Raw genomic sequence first — 23,094 nt, 5'->3', positions numbered from 1 at the left:
CTTGCATTTCTTTTCATATCTGCCCTGAGTTTAAAAGGTAATGGTTGCTTACTCTTGCTCATTTTCGTCATACATTAAGAGAAGGTTCCCCTGATAATCTTACTATGGAACCTTTTATATATATAACCCCCTTGCGCCTGCATAGGTTGGAAATCTCGAATGGTTGGCCTCCGAGCTTTGCCTTCTCCCCCTCCCCCCTCTGTTTCTCCTTTTCCCTTGGATTAGCATCTGCATTATAATCTTATTCTTTTGTCGTTCTAATCTGTGTGTGGCTCCGTCACTGTGTATCTTAATATGTCTGTGATTCCATCTCTTCAAGATAGTATACAGGAACATATACAAACTAGCATTGGGGTTTTCACCTACGGCAAGCCGAAGTTCAAGCACATGCACCATTGAAGTTTCCGTCGTTCGGACCACATGTTATGAAGCTTATTTTGCTTAATGAACAGGGAACTGCTGAAGAGGAAATAAATTTAGAGGAAAAGTATCAGCGCGCCTGTGCATGTGCTCGGGTATGGAGTGGAGGGGTTGGCATAGTACACGTAAAGCCCCTTCATCAGCTTACGCTTCTTAAGCGGTAGTAGTACGGAGGTGCTTTAAGTACACGGACCGCATACTTAAGTACTGCGTCGTGGGGTATAGCCCTCTGCCTACCCTCCTCTTTCTTTTTATAGAGCAGGATGTATGTTTTGTGAACCGCGTTACCAAACATAAAGGAGGGTTGCTACTAGTACTACTACTACTACTACTACTACTACTACTCATTAACTTTACACTACTGAGGCTTATTACTCAGGACTAGTGAGCTCCGTCGTGTCTGGCTTTCTTGTTTTCCGTCGCTGGACCAGTTCGGTGGGCGCGAACAGGCTTCGTTGCCGCGCACGAGGACAGCAGGCCGCGAGCGCCGGTTGGCCCGCTGACCGAGCCTGCCCGGAGGGCGCCGTCTCGACCGATCCCGGCGGGCAAACAAGGAGCGGGAAGGGGGTGGTGGCTGTGCGGGGCAACCCCTCCGTCCTTCTGCCAGCAGCAGCTCCGAGCGCGCCGCTGAGAACCGGAATATCGGCCGGCATCAGGGATGCTGCTGCAGCACTTTGGGGGGGAACCGCTTCTCCTAACGGATCGACGTTGGCTCGCGGAAGTGGCATTCCTCCTAGCCGACTGACCTTGCGCGCTGGCTGTCGCCCGGCCGGCGGAGGGACGACGACTCGCACTGCGCGGGCTTCGGTCGACGCAGCGTGGAGTGATCCTAATTGTGGCAACTCGCAATGCGTCCTCCGTTACATTCTTTTCTTTCTCGGCCGCTTTGTGTGCAAACCAGCGCAATGTCTCGTTCCTTCTTTGTCGTCTTATTCTACTTGGACAGAGCTGAAAGAGGAAAAGCCACGCGTGTATGCATGCGCAGCGCGCGCCATGGCGGGAAGGGTGGGTGGTTTGCTCGCAGCGCTTAGATTTTTATAATTTTTTTCTACGGCAGATCGACGCCGTAATGACGCTTCAAAGAAGCGCGGCGCGCTCCTCAAGCGCGACATTTGATCCGCCTAATGGACATTTCAGACTGCGCGTGACACGCCCTCGACGAGGTCGCAGTTCGCCACGCACACCTCGAGCGCGGCTGATGGAATTTGTTCCCCGCGGGAGCAGACGTGGCGGACGAGCAGAAGAAGCGCTCGTCGTCGTCCGTCCCGTTTCGGGGCCGGCGTGCTTGCGCCGCGGGCCGCGCGCGTTTCGTACGCGCTGCGCCGTCACGCGCTATTCTGGGAAGCGACGGCTGCGGGGTCACTGTCGTGAGTCTAACCTCTCGGGACACGCTTGACCTCGAGCTTCATGCGTTTGACCCAGAAGATTTCAGCCACCCACGCGTTAATGGCGTCTTCTCCTTTTGGACCCCGAGGAGAGGCAATATAAATTTGCTCGGCTGTTTGGAACAGAATGCGAGTAAAATAAGCACGAACGGTCTTTGGCTGAGGCCGGTACTCTTTTACGACCGCGTACAGGGAAAACTGCAAGTGTCAACGTTGGCCTCTATGTAGAGGAATTTCTTTCTTTCTTTCTTTTTTTTTCATTGATGATGCTGGCTGGAAAGAACAAGGAAAAAAATAAGAGGCGTATTGTCACTGCGGTTATAGTGTTTCGCCAGCGTAGAAAGTCGTCACTAACCAAGCCGAGACAAAGTAACACAAAACGAACACTGCCGGTCGCTAATGCATGCGCGTACTACGGTACCGCGATCATCAGTAAGGAGACATGGACATAAAACATGTTGTGACGTTTGATTCACATCACCTTTATAGATAAAGCCGGCGACCATGTTACATGGCGGTAGTAGTTGGTCTTGTTGGTGTTGGTTCATTCGCGGAAAGGAGCAAAAACAAAAAAAAAACTGCGAAGAAGGAAAAGACAAGTGAGCGCTGCATGTCTTGGCCGTGTTGAGTGTATACTGGTCATATACTGCCAGTTGTCACGCTACGCACTTCACCATTATAGCCCCAGTGACCTGTACACAGCGCTGCATTGCTCTGGCATCTACGATTCCATGCGAGCAATGGTGAGGCCTCCTTGAACCTGTACCGGATAACGGTGAAGGGAGAATATAAATTGAGGACAGACGCGAATAAACTGCTACAACACAACACAATGTGCAAAGCAACACAGTGCAAGGAAACGGACTATAAATGCGCATCTGTACATGGTCTAAACGCCTAAATATGCCGCTACATTTCTCATTCCTTACGAGAGCTAAGCGCTGCCCGTAGTATCACAGAATCCACCTCAAACTAAATTTTGGGGTTTTACTTACCGCAACCGCGATATCATTATGAAGCACGCCGTAGTGGGATTACGGAATAATTTCGACCATCTGTGTATATTTTTTTTTTACGTGTACCCTAGAGCTAAGCACACGAGCGTTCTTGCATTTCGCCCCCATCAAAACGCCCCCATCAAAATGCAGTCGTCGCGGTCAAGATTGAACCCGTGGCCTTGAGCTCAGCAGCGCAACACTGCGTGTTACTGCGGTTGCTGCCGAATCCATAGAGTGCGTGCGTGTGTTGTACAATCTGAGATCAAACGTCGTGGAAAAGTTGGCGACGAAAGCTGCCGACATTTGCCGCATATCAAATAGATCAAATGGCGCAACAAGCTTCAGCGTACGTTTAGATTTTGCGCGAACCAACTTGTACTGCTTGTCGGGACATTGGTGCTCGTTCAGTTTGTCCGCCGCAACCGACGGCTCATTCGGCACAAAACATTTCGGGACGGCTGTGGGCGCCGCTCCAGAAATGCGACATGCTCCGTTCTGGCCGCCCGTGGCCAAAAATCGCTTCGAGCCTCGTAGCGCGCACGTTCCGGGAAGGAGGCTATTCGGCGCGACCGAATGTACGGCAGCGCGCACCTAAAAGAGGGGCGGCCATCGCGCGCTGCGCGACCCCGATTTGAACGGGAACGGCCCGAGCGAAGTAAGAATGACGGTGCACTTTAACGATGATGACCACACCACGTAAAGTATATGTATACACATGTAACTACACACAGGCGCCTGCAAGGCGGGCACGTCCACGGAACTACAAACAATAATAAAAGAAGTGAAGGGGGGGGAGGTGGAACCCTTCAACAATTTCCTCTGCACCACACATTTAGGTTGGCGCGTTCCGCGTTATGTATCAATCTCCGGGCATTGTCTTCGTGTCCCGCTCCGGCGCGCCTCGTCCCTACAGCGAAACGCCTTCACGGCGCTCCCGTTCGGATACGAGCGCCCGTTGCGGCGCGTCGGGAGCCGAGCTGAAACGATGGTGCGCCATAGCGTCTCTCCTTCACGTGTGTACACAAATGGCGACTGCGTACGGGCGCCCCTCTTTCTACGTCTTACGACGCCGTGCCGCCTCCGAGCCGGCCTCGCGGTTTTGTTTTCCCCCCCTGACGGCCGTCCCACGAGTCCGGCGGCGAGGCGCGAGCTCTCTCTCTTCAAGGACGCGCGCATTCCGCGCCGGTGTATTTCGGTTCGTGAGCTCGCGTCCCGAGACACGCGAATTAACGAGATGTGCTTCGCGCCCGGCCGGCTGGATTGCCCGGCCGGCGCGCGCGTGCGCGTACCGGTGTAGACGCACGTTTTCTTACTAAAGCGCGCGAGAAATTCGTGGTCGCTTGGCGAGATCGCCCGCCGCACCACCGGACAGACTAGAGCGAAACAGGGCAAAATCTTTACGTACGTAAATCCGCTCGCCTCACGCGCGAACAGAATCGGCTCCCTCTCAAATCTCGTGCTTGATATTCGATTTATCTCAACATAAAGTTGTCAAGGGCAACACAAACCTAACAGATGAGCGATAGAAACTTTATAACTACTTTGGTAAGATCCTACATGGCATGGATAGACCGCCCTGAGAAGTGTTTTCTGAGCGCAGCCCCGCTGGAAACGTGGTTGAAAGAGTGTCGGATTGAATGCCACCAGCTCGAGAAAAAAACCGGTACCTACATAAATTAAGATACGAATATTGTAAAAACAAACAAACAAACAAAAATACGAAGCAACGAACAAAAAGTTCTTTAAAATAGTCTCCGGAGTGTAGAACGCATTGGCGAGTGGGCCGTTGGCGACCATTGCTTAGTGCGCGCTTCGAGTGCAACCTCGGTCGCAGAACGTTGCTCAGCGTCGCTGATATACAACAAATATTCGCAGTAATAATAATAATAATATTTGGGGTTTTACGTGCCAAAACCACTTTCTGATTATGAGGCACGCCGTAGTGGAGGACTCCGGAAATTTTGACCACCTGGGGTTCTTTAACGTGCACCTAAATCTAAGCACACGGGTGTTTTCGCATTTCGCCCCCATCGAAATGCGGCCGCCGTGGCCGGGATTCGATCCCGCGACCTCGTGCTCAGCAGCCCAACACCATAGAATATTCGCAATCGTGTAGTCCTGGGAGGAGTGGTCCCCTATCTTTCTCTCTCTCTCTTTATCATGAAAACTTTGTTGCGTGGCAGGCGAATGAATACGTCTATCCGCTTGAGCTGAGAGACGGGGATATATATATATATATATATATATATATATATATATACTTATATATATCAGAAGAAACCAACAAATGCACCAAGGACAACAGACAACACAGGGGAAATTACTTGTACTTAATAGTTTAATCAAAGAAATGATAAATTAACGGAAATGAAAGTGGATATAAAAAAACTTGCCGCAAGTGGGGAACGATCTCACGTGTTGATATTATACTCACGCGATTCTACACACACACACACACACACACACACACACACACACACACACACACACACACACACACACACACACACACACACACACACACACACACATATATATATATATATATATATATATATATATATATATATATATATATATATATATATAACAAAAAAACTGCTGTCTTGCACCTAATTCGCCGCCAATGTAAGCACCAGAGCCAGTTGTTGCAGTGCAAGGACCTCAAAAAACAACCAAAGCTTCATGGCCACGTGGTGCTAACGAAAGCGTCTGCATTTTGTTTTTTCAGCATGCACGCTTCCATTTAAAAGGTTTGCTTGCATTTCAATTTCTCAATTGCGCTTCCTTGTTTTTTTTATGTTTATAGGAAATAGATAAACTAGTGAATGAAAAAAAGGTTAAAAAGGCGCACGATCCCAGCTAGATCCAAGAGCACCGCTGAACGTATGTGCTGTAGACCTACAGCTGTCCCATTGCTTTGCAGGGGTTTTGACGCGTGTTCACTACACTTGATGGGGGCATTGTGGCGACGCCCAGGAAGCTCTCGTTCGAAATTAGAATCAAATTATGAGGTTTAACGCCCAAGAGCAACCATAACGAACGGTGAGACGCCGTACAGCGATTGGGCTCCAGGTTAATTTTGAGCACCCGCGGTTCTTGAACCGCAGGTGCTCTTCTTTAACCTAAGTACACGAGCTTTTTTTGCATTCCGCCGAAATGCCGTGGCCGGGAATCTCGAGACTGCGTTCTCAGCTGCAGAGCGTCATGCCCGCTGTGCCACCACGGCGGGCAAGAGAATCGGGCCGTGCGCTGTCGGAAGACATTTGCACCCAGCTCATGGGACCGCGAATTCACGTTGCTTCCTTTCTTCTGCCACTTCCGACGAGAACGTTGCATCCCGAGGCGTTGTGCATTTCGAGACCGAGCGAGAAGGAGCAAACGTCGCCTCGGCTCGCATACATGCAGCTGCTTGATGTTTATTTGCGTTGCGGTGAGCTTGTTTTTTTTGTCACGCATCCTTAATCGGACTGCACGCACTTTCTTTCGACCGACAACGTGAACAATTACGTAAGGAGGCTTTTCGGCGTAGCTAACTTAATTATGGGGTTTTACGTGCCGAAACCGCGATTTGGTTATGAGGCACGCCGTAGTGGAGCAATAATTTGGACCACCTGGGGTTCTTTAACGTGGCCCTAGATCTAAGTACGCGAGTGTTTTCGCAATTCGCCCCCATCGAAATCCGGCCGCCGTGGCCGGGATTCGATCCCGCGACCTCTTGCTTAGCAGCCCAACAGCACAGCCACTAAGCAACCGTGGCAGGTGTATCTAACTTACTCGCCCTAACCTGCATGGCCGACCTCTCGCTAGTATAGCATGCATTGTTTAAGCAGTGAGGCTCGTTTTGAAAGCGTGGATTTGAGCAAGGTACGCAGGGCGATAGGGATGGTGCGAACACTCTTGCGCACTGGCACTTTACTTACGATTAGAGGCTAAGGTATGTAGTTGTTATATAGTCCATACTAAACGTGTAGACAAGAAGCGCTTGAGAATTTAGCGTAATCGTTTAATGATATCGAGCAACTGTGTTCCGGCAGCCTCGTTAATTTCGTCCCCCCCCCCCCCCCCCCGGTTTCGAGAAAAGGGGAGTGTTTCTAGAGTTACGGAAGCCCAGTTTTGTATTTGTTGATTCGGCCAATTTCGCTGAGCACTTTGGGTGCACTTGGCACTCTCATACACATATACGTATATCATTTGCTTATACGCTCGCCACCCACAGCCTACAGCTTCCGTATACTCACTCGTCCGCGCTGTTATATATACCTACATGCTCGCAAGCCGGCAGCGATGTCCGGAAGGCGACAAGTGAGGTCGCGCCGAGATCGCGGAGAAAACCAGCTGACGCCTGGTTTCCGTGGCGTTTTCGGATGCGCCCGCGCGCGGAGTCAAGCAAGCGTGGCCACAGTTTGCTACTTCTCGCCTCCCCTTCCGCCGCTTTCGGCGCAGCAGCGGAGAGCGCCGCCGCCTTCTCCGGTGAATCGCACGCGGTCGTCGTTGCATGCTCGAGGGATCGCAAAAAGGAGAGCGCCCATGCGCAGTTTCGTTCCGCTGTCGTGGTTCTGATAGCGGCGCTGCGCGTGCACCGGGCAGTGACGACCAAAGCGGCCAGACCCCCCCCACCGGTCATTGTATGTAGTCTACCCCCACCCCGTCCGGGTAGTCTGGTCCCTCTCTTGGGTCAAGAAAGAGCAGCGGCGGGGGGTTAACAAAGGGCACGACGAGGAAGTAACTCTGTTGCCGCGACCACATCGTGATGCGCCGCGCTCCTCGGCGACGCGTGGGCACTTTCGTCGTGTGCTCGCGCGCGCGCCGCTGCTCCGTCGACGGTCGTGCGCAAAGGAACGTCACGAGCCGAGCGCCATTCGGAAAGAGATCATCATCGTTTGGCTATACAGAACCGCTGCAAGCCAGAGGCGTATGCGCACATTTGTCCGCATGTAAATATGCGATGTATGGACCGATGTATGGTCCGAGTATAGACGCGCGACAGGCCATGACGTCATACAGATAGCTGCCTATATCGCGAACCTGCTGGTTCTGGTAGGCGCGCATGTTTCTATTGGTCCTGAGCCTTTGATTGCCGTACAGTGGGCAACCAATGATGGCAACAGTTGAATGGGACCACAAATTGAAGCAGCTCGAAGAGATTAGGGGTGAAAGGTGCTTTATCTTTTTTTATTCTGCCCAGGAGTCTGCGCGCTTGCGACGTCATAGGTTTCTTGTTTACAGAGAGGAAGCTTGTCTGCAATCAACCCTGATACCCGAACATCCCGTATCATTGGGGTAGCTTTTTTTCCCGCAAGATAACTGAAAAAAAAAGCGGGAAAGAAAAGCGGGAGAAAAACGAACTTTTGAAAGAAAACTTTGCATCTCACTCCTGTATAATTTGATGCATCGATGACAGGCAGAATAGTCTGACTCGATATGGAAAAACCTGTTTACATCGGCTTATCCATACGTTCATTTTGTCTAGAATTTGTGATCGGCCATGTTTGAAGTGGATACCTTTTTTTTTTTAAATATCTGGTAGATATTAGTTCCACAGGCGACATTGTAGTACAGACTACGGCGCTTGCGATGAAGAGATGTCGACTGTTGTATAAAGCCGGGGTGTTAAGTTGCTCGGGAGTTCTTAGTATACAACACTGAAGATGTTATGCAGCCACACACCGGCTCGAGATAAAGGCGCACATGTGTAAAATAAAACTAAGTGTAAAAAAAAGATTTTTTATTATTTCTCTTCACTTCGTTGTGTATTTGACGGAAAACAATAAAGTCTTCGTCTACCGCTATGCTCGGAATTCTACACAGACGGGAATGCACCGACAAGCACGTACGCTATACGTGTCGGCGATGTCAGGAGGCGGACATGGCGTATTTTCCTCCTTCGGCCGCTCCCCCCCCCCCCTTTTTTTTCTTTCTCTCTACATTCTGACAATATGCACGAGGGCTGGTCAGCTGCCTGCCGTCAGTCGCGGTCACAAATTCAATAACGCGCCCGCGATAACAGCGGTGAAGGCGCGCGTATGCGTTGCCGCCGCACTGCTCTCAAAAGTAAGAATGCGTCAGATGAGAAACGTCGCAAAGGGGGGGCCGGGGACTTCCCCGTTCTGCTGCGTTCTGCTAGCCGCAGGGCTTGACGTGCATATAGTGATAACGCGCGCGGCATGCGCGCAATTGATGAAAGCGGCAAGGGAGATAATAAAATGAAAGAAAAAAAAATACAGGAACGAAGCAAAGACGCGGCGCGCGGCCACCGAAGGAGGGGGGTTATCAAGGCATTCCGTATACTGCGAACCGCTCGGGGGCCTTGGCGGACCGGTTCAAATTGCGGGCCGCTCAATCGCGCCGACGCCAGCGGAGATCGTTCCGGCCGTCCCGAGGAACTTCGGTGGCCGGGCCGCGTAATGGCCCCGCTGACCCAGGAGGGCAGGCCGACCTCGCCGAGCGCGTGGGCCGCTCGGCGCTCTTGAAGCCACGCTCGCCCTGTCTCTTCGGCCGCACCGCATACGTGCGCTAAGCATACAGTTCCGCACGCGCAGTAGCGGATCTCCGTGCACACGTGCCTGCTAGCGTCGCCCTTCGTGCTTCGGACGTCGGGAGTACTGGGGCTATACAGTAGAACCCGGTTATAACAAAGCGGTTAGTGCGCTAACACAATTACATATATATTAGGTGATTCTATATATAGCTTTCCAGTTTATAGCTGCAGTCTATAGGTGTGTATGTCCATATGCGTATGTCATTGACACATTGCAGAAATGTATTTTCCCATATTCTGCAACAGCTAGCAGCATGTATCAAGTAAGGTACTAATATCCTAATCCCGGTGTAAAGAACATTTATGGTGATGTTGTAATACGCGTGTAGAACAAAGCTGCGCGACAGCGTGGAAACACCACATGGTGAAGGGTTATTCTCGCAGAAAACACGTGTAAGTAACGCAGCCTGCGCGGGAAGGTGTAGCTCTCTATCGCGTTAAGCGCTGTGTCGCCCCCTGTATCCGGTTACACCCAAGCATACTGTGAAGCACGAAACAAAAAAAGTTAGGAATATGCTGGGAAGACGTATGTACGCTGAAGCCTAGGCCTCGGCGGGCGGTCTTGTGGCGCATGTTGTAGACGGTTGGAGTTCGATATACTAGGTAATGCCCGGTTGGTGTTATAGGATTTATTTCGCGCGAATACCGCTAAAGAAAGTTATCCGTGTTCGATAGAGATCCCAATTTATTGTTACCATGTTCATTATAATTGCGCCAGACGCATTCGACGCGAGCATGCTTTGCCACGAAGGAGACCATTTTAGGCAGCACGCTGCAACGTGGATGGCATTTTCTACGCATTCCCGGAAGCGTATTTGGGCTGGCTGATTGACGACTATAGGGCGGCGAGAGCATGGCAATGGAGAGGACGAGAAGTGACTCAGCCCCGTTGTTCCGTCACTTTTCCACGCCTTGCCCACGGCGCTATTTTCCCTGCTGAAGGTATTTCCGGATTCGGGTGCAGCCAGAAAGGATCATCCACATGCGTCAGATTGCAGGGATAGTGAGAATGCGTCGCCAAACCGCGCCAGACATTGCTCTTTATTACTCTGAACAATATGACATGCACACATTGGCCGCTTTAACCAAATATATCTATATGTGCGCTCACGGAACAATTAAACGCGAATGCCGTCTTGCAAACGCAAGCACTCAAATTAAGGACCACGGTTGACAGAGATGCATGCATGTCAAGTGTCTACATCTTAACAACGAATCGCAAGAGCTCTGTATTTGAAAGCTGGATGTACCGCTTTTCATTTCTTCTCCTTGCCATCTGGAGTATAGCATGCTGCAGGCAAACCTCTCCTGCGTTCACTAAAGAAACCCGCGGCCGCTTTGTCCCTCTCTTTCATACATATTTGTACTTACCAAATTGTCGTATATATAGTTGTATTTGCATGGATGGTCTCCAGCATGTAACCCTATCACATAGAGGCACGTATGCTGCTCAGAACGTCAGCGGCGCGAGCATTATATGCTTATACATTGGATTAAGTTGGTTTAGGGTAAGTTGACTAAAGTTCGGCTATGTAACCTTACATTGGATCGCGTAAGGTTAGGTAGGGCTATAGGTCGGCTTAGTACCTAAACATCCTTGTCACACGCACGTATACTTTATTTTGAAATCACTAATGTGTTCGGCGGCGGTTTTCCTCTCCCTTCTGCGTTTCTGTACAGACAGTGTCCCTTTATAACCTCGACGTGGAAAGCGCAATGCTCAATTTTCGTCCCTTTGGTGCTTTAATCTCGAACCGAACGTTTAATTTTCACCCAACCGATGCTTTCTTTAGCTCGTAATACCAGAGGCGAAGGAGCTCCACAACCACCTTGTATGTACACACTTTCCTTCCTTGTCCCGCGCATAGAGCCACTTGCCGCGCCTGCATTTTATCCGAAGCAGGATCTTCTCGCCCGCCCTTGAAATTATATGTTTAGCCTTGAGTCTCTAGCTTACGCTCGGTGGCACTGATATATAAATATACCGTCATGACACGTTTTTGAAATTGCTGACCGTAAACGGCGTACAAAGACAGCCCGCTCAAAGCTTATATACGAACTCTGTGCCATCTTACCTGTGGGTGAGAAGCGCTTATTATTGTCATCACACACACACACACACACACACACACACACACACACACACACACACACACACACACACACACACACACACACACACACACACACACACATATATATATATATATATATATATATATATATATATATATATATATATATATATATATATATATATATATATATATATATATATATTAATCGTTACCACTATTTCCAACTCCACTCATTTAATGCTGTCTTCGGCGCCTTGACCTTATAGCGTCTTGCCGCGTCCTGACGGAGGACGCTTGCGGCGCGTCAACCGCCGTATAAAGTGGCAGCATCGCAGCAATAGCTGTGCGTATCGTCAAGTAAACAACTCACGTGCCTGAACAGAGGCTCGCCAGTGAAATACATGGTGTTTTTTAGTCGAGGCGTTCTAAAAAGCCTGGAAATAGGGCACGTGAGAAAGACGACCGTTGAGTAGCTCTCTAGCCATAGTATATAGTGGACGCTGTGTAATATAATTACGTGACTGAAATAACAAGAAATATCTGCACCTTCTTAAATGGCGCATCTAAGTGCACGTCTTATCCAGATGTGTAGGCTTTTCAAAGCGCACATCCGCAACCGTTTGTATTGTCGCAACACAATAAAATTAGATTCAGGATCACGGTGCGACAAAGACCAACACTGTATTCGGCGAGCCCACACGCCAACTTTCTCTTCAACCCCACAGTGGTGGTTGGTGCTGCCTGCTCCATGCTACGCGCTTCATTTTCCTCTGTATACAGTATCGTTACCGCAGAGGAAAACGAAGCTATCCTTATATAGGTTGTACAAGACGCGCTGATATACTACAGGTGCTGCTACTGGGTGAATTCTATTGCTCATTTCACGTAGAAAAGAAAACAAAAGAAAACAAAAAGAAAGAGCTCACGAAGAACGCAAGTGTTGCTCCGAAAGGAGGCATTCCGTTCTGAATGTCTAATCGGTAAATCCAGTGGCTCAACGAAGCAGTATTTCTTTTTGCTCGTTACGAGTGAGAAATATTTAGGAGCCCTTATAATAAAGCGCACCCGAAGAGTGTCCCTCAGCCCTCCCCACATTTTTTCTCTGTCTTTCATGCAACCACGCGGACTGCGATGAAGAACGCGCTCATGTTATTCATATATTTCGCGCAATGAGTACGTAACAACTTGTGGATTGCTGATTGGCCGATTGCAAGTCGACGTCTCTCGTGCTTCACGCGCTAATGTAAAGCGACCTATCTGGAATGCAGCTCACGCTGATGTTCTAAGTACCGTTTCATTAGGCGCGCTCTTGTGCAGCCATTGCCAACGAAGCTCACGAACAGCAGCAGAATTTCACCATTGAGACCAACCAGCCTATTTTCTTGCCTTGCTTGTTTGTTTCGGGCGTTACAGCTGTGATATGGGCCGCTCGCGTTTTAATTCACCCCCTTTTCGCAATTACGAGCGCAGCCGAGGAAGCGATCTCACGACTGCTCGCTCGGCTGCTCAGCGCGGGCCTCTTTCTCTCGGACAGTATGGCAATGCCGCGCCACCCAGCTGTTTTCCAGGCTGCACAGTACAACCGCAAAAATCAGCGTCGCTGATGGCAGCCGTCGGAGGCGTATGTGTGCGCATCAAGTGGAGTCAGAAAAATCTATTACATTACGCCTAACTGCCTGAGCAACTTCATTCGCTCCGGGAATCGTCTCTACACTCTATGGGTCTCTTTTTCACCCCCCTTTCCCGAGCCTATAGTATAGGCATGCGCGGACGCAGTCTGGCTAACTTTAAGAGGAGTGTTTTGCTATTTTATGTGGCGTTACGTGAGAATGCTGTACTGACCACGAAGTGGAGCGCGATATTTGACGGGCAGTTATTGTAGCAATGTTTGCGTTGATTGCGTCTTCTGAAAAGCACGCGCGGAGGACTGATGCGTGACATCACATGACAGCGCACTGTCACGCGACGCTACGTCGTTTTTTCAGGACCTTGTGCGCCCGCACGTCGACGCGCTGTTTCGAAAGCCTGGGGGCCGGCCTCACAACTTTTGAAATCAGATTACTAAAGCGTGTTGAGCAACAGCTGAGTTTTATACGTCGGGAATGAGACATCATGCAGCATTTTTCCCACCACGTATCAACTACGTCTCGTTTCAACGGTACGTTCTCGATAAAATTTTTCCTCATTGCTCAATCATCAGTCGGCCTTCCCCAATCTGCGTATACGCGAAAAATTGCGTGGACAACTTGACGTCAAACAGAAGGGCACATTAGACAAGACAAAGCGCTTTGCGTTGTCTAACGCGCATTTCTGCATGTTCGGTCGTTCTGCCTGCGCTACAATAAAGCAAAAAATACCATACCAACAAGCCCGTACATCGACCCTCACTGGCGTCAAAATTTCACATCATGGCACCTTTGAATGGCTTGTGAAGGCAAACAATAGCGGGCTTCAATTTCCTATATTGCGCGACACTTTTACAGAGACCATATAATCAACTCATTATACTCATTGGCCACGCGTGATTTCGAGATGAAAGCGTGCAAAGGGAAAACTGTCTCTAACACCAAATAAACATGCAGGATCCCAGGAAACATCACCTGCTAGGTTAGGAAGTGCGCTCGTCGAGTGTGATATGTTCTGTTTATTTCTTTCTAATGCGTGTTATTTTTTCAGACACTCATTTTCGCATAGCCTGTAGAAGGCCTGTGCAAGTCCTGTACCACGCGAACACTCAATCGTGTCTATATACGACTTCTCGGCCTTAGCACTGTCTTATGTGATAATATACTTCCTACGACAATCTACCAAAGCGGCCGCTCAATGGAACAAATGACCCGCCGTGGTTGCTTAATGGCTATGGTGTTGGGCTGCTAAGCACGAGGTCACCGGATCGAATCCCGGCCACGGCGGTCGCATTTCGATGGGGGCGAAATGCGAAAACACCTATGTGCTCAAATTTAGGCGCATGTTAAGGAACCCCACGTGGCCCGTGCATCTCGCCACAGGTGAATTGTGTATTGATATTTCAAATGGTCATGAGTGGTCGAACAAGGGATGCCTTTCTAGCCAACGTTTCGACAAGGCGACTTGTCTTCGTCAGGGCAACAACAGCTTTCCTTGGCTGCATACACATATCTCTTGTTGGATGACTATTATTAATTTGAAGTCTCCGCCTTCCTGTGAACTTCTGTCTTGTTTGGATGTTCAGGTTTCGTGCTACCAAGACACTGCGACAATATGCACGAGATTACAGTCAGAAAAAACAACTGCTAGGTTACAACAAAAATTAAATTCTGGGGTTTTACTTGCCAAAACTACGATAAGCGGGGGACTCAGGGAATTTTGACCAGCTGGGGGTCTTTAACGTGCACCCAATATACAGCACACGGGCACTTTTTGCATTTCGCCCCCTTCGAAATGCGGCCGCCATGGCCGGGATTCGATTACGCTACCTCGTCCTTAGCTGCGCAACGCCATAGCCCCTAAGCAACCACGGCGGGTCAACAAACGCAACCTGACCGAAACGTGATTAGCTTGCAACAAGCTGAAAGTATAGCGAGACTGCCACTTGTTCATATGATTAGAGACTCGAAGATATGACCACAGCACCTCTGAGACATATTGCACGCGTAGATTCACTTCCATCAGACACTCGACTGCGCTCTGAATTTCCCCCTGTCGGTATTCTTTCACGCGCCTTGTTCCCGTAAGCACGCCATAAGTTGTGCGGATGGCCGAGCGTCCACATTTCCTGGGGAGAGCCGTCTGCTTCACATGTCGTGGACGCATTTGCCACCGTCGAGGGTGCTCGTCACTGCACCGTCAGGGGCCGTGCGGCAGTTGCACGGCTGGTATGGGAACCGCGACAGGCTATAGCAAAGAGTTACCATGCACCTTTCTGTATAAAATTATGTTTTGCCGGTGCCTAGCCAACGTTTATATCCGACCTCGCGAGTAAGCCAACCGTAACAAAGTGACTTTCACGTTTCATGACCTTGCGCAAGAAATCCTGACGCAGCCAAGTCGACGAACTAATACGATGGACTGAAGCGTACCAAATGGCGGACATTAGTATCCTAATAATAAACGGCTACAGTGCAATGTTGTGTTTTCCGTCCAAGCATAAGGCTAGGAAATGTTGCTTTGGAGAGATATTGCCTGCGTTTTTATCCCGCAAGCTTCAAGTACGCTTCTCTCTCAACGAGTATTGCTCCATCACGCAGGTGTATCTTCACTCACTGGCGCCATCGGGGGACATCGTGAAGGCGAGCACCTAGAGGTAAGGGAGGCCAGGCCGTTCACTTTTTCCATCTTCTCCTCTATGGAAGTGCATGGAGGACCCCTTGGAGGCGCATCTTCATATTTGTTTGGCTTAAACAATGTAACTAGCAATCCCTGCAGCAGACGCACATTACGTGTTAGAATCCTCCACGCTGAAGGCGTGAAATGATGCGCGCATGTCCTTTCCGTGCTATGGGTTTAAGACGCATATGACGGAGCATTTGCCCAGTGCTTGCAAGACGCATCGCGCCTTTCAAGATCACAAAGAACATCTTGACAGACTTGAGAAGCGCAGGCTTTCAAAGAAGCTGGTTTCGCTGTCATATAGACGAGCCCTATCGAGACGAAGGATACCGATGGCGGGTTCAAGTCACCTGCGATGTCTCTCAACAGTGACGCCCCACGCATCTCAAGGGGAACTGTTTACTTGCACGCAACGGCGATGGATCTTCGCACACGTGCATAATGTGCCGTGGTTCGAGGAATATATAGGGGAGTCCCGAGGACAGCGTTACCTTGTTTCAGGTTCGCTGTCTCTGTACTACACCGCGCGGCGAGCTTTACGCGTACCGGCGGACGCACGGGCGCGCGGTCACGAGCCGATCGTTAGCCGCTGCAGGGGCCGCCGCCGCCAACGTTCTCGCCAGGACTGCGTGCGCACCCGCATTGCAGGCACGGCCGTCGTCGACGACCGGGCGCATGCCATTGTACATACACACAGCACCGGTATACTCGTGAGGCGAGCACGCCGGGCGGAAAAAGACGGAAATCCTCTAGACGAAAAACGAGAACGGCGGTTTCGGCCGGTCGAACAGCGCGCGGTGCTCAGCGTCTCGGCGTCGCACACGTTCTTTCTTTACTTTTGTTTTCCCCTTACGTTTTTTCCCGAGGCGCGTCGAACGCATGATTGGGTTCTCTTGCTGCTGGAAACCAGCGACTTCCTCTGGCCGCGCATATATGCGACGCGGCGGCAGCAGGCCATTCTGCTTCAAGGATATCTATCGTTACGAAGGTGTATACTGTATACAGACGATGCGGCTGCCGCCGGCGCTTGTGACATAGTCCAGCGAAGCCGCCTTTCTGTCCAGGCGTCTTTCTCGACGTCATTTTCTGAAGCCAGAGAGTGATCGCGGGAGCGCTACAACGTCTCGAAGACTGCTATCCAAATTGTGGCCCCCGACGGAAATTCCCAACGCTAATCTGTCGCGGTGTTCTGAGCGAGGCGAACATGCGCTCCCCTCGAGAATTACGCTTGGGCCTGGCGAATTGTGACAGAAGATAAACGAGAAATAAAACATCATGTCGGTCCTATAGAGCGAATTGCTGAGAATGTACTTCGGGAAAAGATGGACAGAACGAAAGAAAGAAGAAAAGAAACAAAGGCGTTGTATACACCAGCGATTTCCGGTTTTAAGTAAAGCGCCAACGGACGTGTGCCCTGCTCCGTTAGCGCTTGTGTTGAAGGAAGTATGGGAGTGCCAATGGCCCGACGAATTGTTCGCACAAGCGTTGAAAAGAGAAAAAAAAAGCCTTATCGTTCAGCATTTGTTCAAGTTGCTTAAAAGCAATTTCTTTCTTTACATTAAACTTTGCGTATAGCCCATGTCAGCGCGTATTATCTTACACAGGAGGCGAAAGAAGAGAGATGCTATTCGGCCCCCACTCTGAAAGACAGTCAACTCTTTCTGTTTTGTGTACCACATAGCCGCGGCGGCTCTGTTGCTCAAACGGGCGTCGTATACGTACTGATCTATGCTGTTAAAGTCGTACGTTCCGCACGAACCCGCTGTGGAACTTTCATATATACGCATTCTGCAGTTGCGAACATTGGCAGCAGTGGAGTCGACGCTAAACATAAAAAGTTAAGATCTATTTAGGCCACCCTGAAACTTCTTTCATTGGAGTTTTAACGCCTTCTCTCCCTCCGCTTTCGTCACTGCGAGCACACAGTACGGAGTATAAGAGACTTCAACACACCGCGTTGCGGCGATGGTCAGCCAGTCATGGTTAACTGCACTGCAGCTTTCCTACCCACTTTTTTCCCCGATGCGCTATAGTGAACATACAGGGAAAGTATAGTTACTGCGGGAAACGGCGGCTTTCAGCTTCTGCATCGGTGCAGTACACTGCATATAACAAATAAGCATTGCAAAAAGCTAAATAAACGCAGGAGATTAAGGGACCAAAGAAATGCTCGAGGGGTTCCTTAATGCTCAATATACGCCCTCTCGCAGTGCTTGCAAACACTGGAATACAACTCGTTTTGCTCTGACAGGAATGTGGTCCACTCAAATTGCCCACTATAACCTAAGAGGGCACGAAACACAACGGCAAGACCAGTGCAAAAACCCGCAGATTTTCAAAACTTTTCGCTCGCAGTTATATATAATCACAATTTCAGAGATAATTTTCGCCCTAAAAATACCCGATAAATTATACGTACGCGTGTTCGACGCTTGATGCACGTTTATTGTATACGAGAGCGCAAAGATCGTCGTCCCATACGTTGAACGCAGGCGAAAACACACTTATTTCTCGGCAAAGTTGACTGCGAAGACACGATAACGGAAAGTTTATTGGGGCGCCGGATATATATGGCCCACCGCTGCCACGGCGCATATACGCGAAAGCGCTGCACCGCACACGCTCTCGGAGCACGTGACAAGGACGAAAGAATGGCAAAGAAATGTTTGTGATGCCGATAGGGTCAGCTGACGAAGGTATCTTAGGGCTCCCTTACAGCTGATAACGCAGACTGTGCACAGCTCAGTGCGTATACAGCGTGGTGCGCTATACAAGCGCTACTCTTTAACTATATAGGGGCGGCTTAAAAACCCGCCGTGGTTGCTCAGTGGCTATGGTGTTAGGCTGCTGAGCAAGAGGTCGCGGGATCGAATCCCGGCCTCGGCGGCAGCATTTCGATGGGGGCGAAATGCGAAAACACCCGTGTACTTAGATTTAGGTGCACGTTAAAGAACCCCAGGTGGTCAAAATTTCCGGTGTCACCCACTACGGCGTGCCTCATAATCAGAAAGTGGTTTTGGCACGTAAAACCCCGTATATATATATATATATATATATGTATGTGTATATATATATAAAAGGGGGCGGCTTAAAAGCAGTTCAAACCGTTCTTGCTTACTGGAGAGGCTACGGGAAACGTAGGATCTCGTTCCTGCGAACTTGTTTGCCGGCTACTTTGGTATCATGCGTATGCCGTCCACTCTTAGCGGATTTTTTTTGCGAACCATTCTTTTGTAACAGCCAACTTTTAATATAAAATCGGAGCTCATGACCTGGAGCCGGCTTTGTGAAGGCCTTTTCAGCAAGCCACCTGGATCGGATAAGAAGTTCGGAAGATTGGGGAAAGGTGAAGGGGGTTGGGTGGTTGAATTTGACTCGGGATTTTCTCCCCTGCTCTACCTACACCACTTGCTTCGGTAGTTCGCCATTGTCGAGACGGCTATTATCAGTTTTGGTCAGTCATAGCGCCTTAGTACGTATATAAGTGAACTGGGGCAGCATGAAGGCACATGCTTTCAACTTCGCCGCCTGACACCTTAATTAAATATATCCCTCGAGGCGCCGTTGGTGAATGAACGCGTTCTGTCCTGACCGCGTCGATCGAGAATATAGAAAATGTCCTGCCGTTCTTGGGTTTCGGGATTTTCGGTGGTTTTATTCGTTGGGGGGTGTGAGCTACAAACAGAAATGAGTCCTTGTCCTGTACTCGTCGTGCGTTTTTCTTTCCTTTTTAATTTTCTTTTAAATGTGATGCACTACTTCGTCTCGCACAGACGGACTCGGTTCCCTTTTATGCATACGCAAATTGCACGTCCTAGTAGCGGCAAAGAAAGAGCAGGCAAAGTTTATTAAAGTTTACAGAGCAACCAATGTTTATTTGAGAAAAATATACATAAATAATACGCAACCTTTATGGGTAGGGCTGGTGGAATAGCGAAGTTTCCAAATCCAATTGAATAAGAATATTTGAGAAAAATTACCTGTCAATATCGAATCGAATATCCATTTTATTATTTCGAATAAGAAAGAAAATGTGCAATTAGTCTGTTTGGTTAAAAAATAGAAGAAATGAGGTTCGTAGGTATCACTTGATACATGTTGCACAACGTTTTATTTTCGCTGACCCTTATTTACGCCGATTTGGCTACTGAAACTAGTCGGTAAATTTAAAGCCACATGAAATATTCGGGAAAGAAATGTGGACCCTATGCCGAAAATCAAAAATTTATTCCACCGGCTAGTTCTGCTGGACGTACGCCCTATATACAACGTGACACATTCCGTTCACTTGGCTTCGCAACCTTGCGCTGTGCCAATTCTATCAAAATTTGGGAGGTGAGTCCCTGACCTCGCAGAGAAAGAGTGTCATACTTTGATGAGCGAGGGGGCGTGCAGTAGCTTCATCAGTGAGGCTGTTAGAGGCACTTTGTCATCTTTGCCCTGCTTCAGCTGCAAAGCGATCCTGTCAGATATCGTACCCATTGCACGAATATGGTCTTCGTTTCATATTTGAGCATACTCTTTGAGGCTAAACCGACGTCACTGTTATTTGAAAAGGCAGGAGTCGTTAATAATACATAATAATAAAATGAACGCAGAAGACATCTTGCAGGCCAAGTGAGCCGTGCGGCACGAGCCCGAAGTCGCGAAATTTAGTAGCCGCGAATGTGCCCAATGTCCCAGATTCGCGAACAATTCGAGTAGCAAAATTATAGGGTATTTACAGTATATGTAGTATCGACCTCGACAGCACGTCCGGACAAACGAGGAGCTCGTAAACGAGAAACAACTACACCTACCAGGAGGACCATGAGAATGGTAGCAATTAAACGAGGGAACAGCGCGTCACCGCATGCACGTATAGTGTTGTGTTCGTTGAAGGACAGAAGTAAGATACTACAGTAGTGCACATTGTTTTGAAAGGATGAAAACATGGGGAGACTGGCCAAATAATAAATCGAAACAACAAATTCGTATACAGGGTGTCTCAAAACGGGCCATTATTATCGGATGGCCGGAAACTGTTGAGCAGAAATTATCTGTTCCCTGCTTTGGCTCAGGAACTGGGGCTATCCTGCACCAGAATTGTCGGAACACTAGTCCTCAGTCTCTCGTTTGCTCTCCCGCACGTGGCTCCAAAAATTTGGAGGACGCTTAAGCTTCGCCTCTAAGAGTGGGACGCCATAACATCCAAAGATCCCCGGCTGCTTTTCACGCTTCCCGGCAACGGCAGCATATGTAGCCGTAATGTTTACCGGGAAACGATGGCGGCGAACACTATGGAAAACGCGGCCTCTTGCGTGGGCCGATCTCCTGTTATTAACGTGATAGCGTTAAGGGCCCGGTGTTGCAGAAAACCGACGTCAGCTTCCAGCGTTGACCGTTTTTTCCCGAAAGATCATTCCGAAGAATGTATACTCAACCATATTTATATCACTAATGTTGCTCACACCTTGTCTTTCTTTCTTTACAAAGTTATACCTCGGAATTTGGAGAATAACAGCCCGCTAACAAATGGCACGAAAAAGAAAAAGCACCGACAGCGCATACATCTTATGTCATATCTTCTCAGACTAAAATATTAAAAGTGCGAAACAATAACAGGAGATCGGCCCACGCAAGAGGCCGCGTTTAAACCAGAAAGCTCGCCTTCGTGCATAGGCTTCGCCGCCAGCGTTTCCCGGTAAACATTACGGTTACATAAGCTGCGGTTGCCGGGAAGCGTGGAAAGTAGTCGGGGATCCTTGAATGTTATCACGTTCCACTCTTAAAGCCGAAGCTTAAGCGTCCTGCAAATTTTGTTTCGCAGTTTTAGTATTTCAGTCTGAGAAGATATGACATAAAAGATAAGCGCTGTGAGTGTTATTTTTTTTTGTCAGGACATTTGTTTGTGGGTTGTCATTCCCAAAATTCAGATGAATAAGTTTGTAAAGAATAAAAGACAAGCTGTGAGCAACTTTGGTGATAGAAAAGCGGTTGGGTATGCATGCTTCGGAAAGATGTTTGGCGAACAGATGGTCGACGCTGAACGCCAACACCGGATTTTGGGCGACACGGGGCCCTTAACGGTTAATAAACGTTGTTACACCTTATATTTTCTTTTTTTTTAATTATGGGGTTTTACGTGCCAAAACCACTTTCTGATTATGAGGCATGCCGTAGTGGAGGACTCCGGAAATTTCGACCACCTGGGGTTCTTTAACGTGCACCTAAATCTAAGTACACGGGTGTTTTCGCATTTCGCCCCCATCGAAATGCGGCCGCCGTGGCCGGGATTCGATCCCGCGACCTCGTGCTCAGCAGCCTAACACCATAGCCACTGAGCAACCACGGCGGGTCACCTTATATTCGAAAGAAAGGAATGTGTATTAGACAAGTTTGAGTAGCGAAATCTCTGTAGCAAATACAAATCGTAGAGCAAGGACTTTTCGATTCGTACCCGAAATTGCGAATATTCGCACCATACTTATGGGATTTCCCGTTAGACGGGGGGGGGGGGGGCTGCTAGATTAAGTCTATTGTCTTGATCCTCAGTAGGCGTAACAGCGAGCTGTCGTAGAAGGCATCTCGGCGGTCCGTCTCGTAAAGATCCAGTCGTTTAATATAACGACTGATATGTGTAGCACAAACAAAAAGGCGCGATATTTTGCAGTGAGGATAGGCTACGACACGTCCACAGCAGGTAGTTGCTGGGAGAATGTTTAAACGATGTTATCCCCACTGAATTTCCGCTGCTACAATTATTCAATGAAACACTGCACGCCATGGTGCCGGCATTCTTATCGCGTTTAATTGTCTGTAGTTTGCATCCGGGCGTTTGGACACGAACTGATCCTGTGGCCATGATGTACGCGTCTGGCTGCTTTGTGCGCTTGTTGTGGATTGCCTTCCCTAATTTCATTTCAATCAGTTCAGCCGTATAGTTAGTCTTTTCTGCGTCTTTCTCAAACCCCGACAGAACCGTATAAGTAGGGATATCTCGGCGCTGAGTTGGCGAACAAGACCTGTTTCTCTTGAAGGCAGATTTCGAACGACCGCCTAACTCGAAAGTAATTAGAGGACAGATCTGGTCGACGCGCAAGTAGATAGAGATGCTTTATAAACACGAAACGGTGCTTAGAGGCGGTGAGGTGTATTATACGACTTTTTTATGAACATCAGAAAAGCTCTCTTTTGGAGCATCGGCATATCGTTGCACAATCAACTGTTGTGCCATGAAATCTCCTTTAGGGTTTCAATGAAATGGAATACTTTTTTTCCCCTAGGTCTATAATCTGTCGGAGCACACGAGTGTCGTGAATCCCGGGAAGACAATGCAATTGGGAGAAAAACGCTGCTCGCGGAACAGTAAGCGTGTATTGCGG

The 23,094-nt window shown here is 49.0% G+C and overlaps 1 protein-coding gene across 4 annotated transcripts in view; it reads left to right on the top strand.

Annotated features, from left to right (window-relative positions):
• Cad99C (cadherin 99C) overlaps nt 1-23,094 on the top strand; it is a 213,135-nt gene that overhangs the window by 65,576 nt on the left and 124,465 nt on the right. For 3 of the 4 annotated variants that reach the window (XM_070538899.1, XM_070538913.1, XM_070538922.1), the window contains exon 2: nt 15,649-15,704. The exons of the other annotated variant lie outside the window; for it this stretch is intronic. The gene's annotated coding sequence lies outside the window, so the exon portion shown is untranslated. The remainder of the gene's footprint in view (nt 1-15,648; nt 15,705-23,094) is intronic. 4 annotated transcript variants of the gene reach the window in all.

This window comes from Dermacentor albipictus, chromosome 1 (genome assembly GCF_038994185.2).
Source record: "Dermacentor albipictus isolate Rhodes 1998 colony chromosome 1, USDA_Dalb.pri_finalv2, whole genome shotgun sequence".
Lineage (NCBI taxonomy): Eukaryota > Metazoa > Arthropoda > Arachnida > Ixodida > Ixodidae > Dermacentor > Dermacentor albipictus.
The sequence above is the reverse complement of the archived record's forward strand: the minus strand, read 5'-3'. Positions and strand labels throughout refer to the sequence as shown.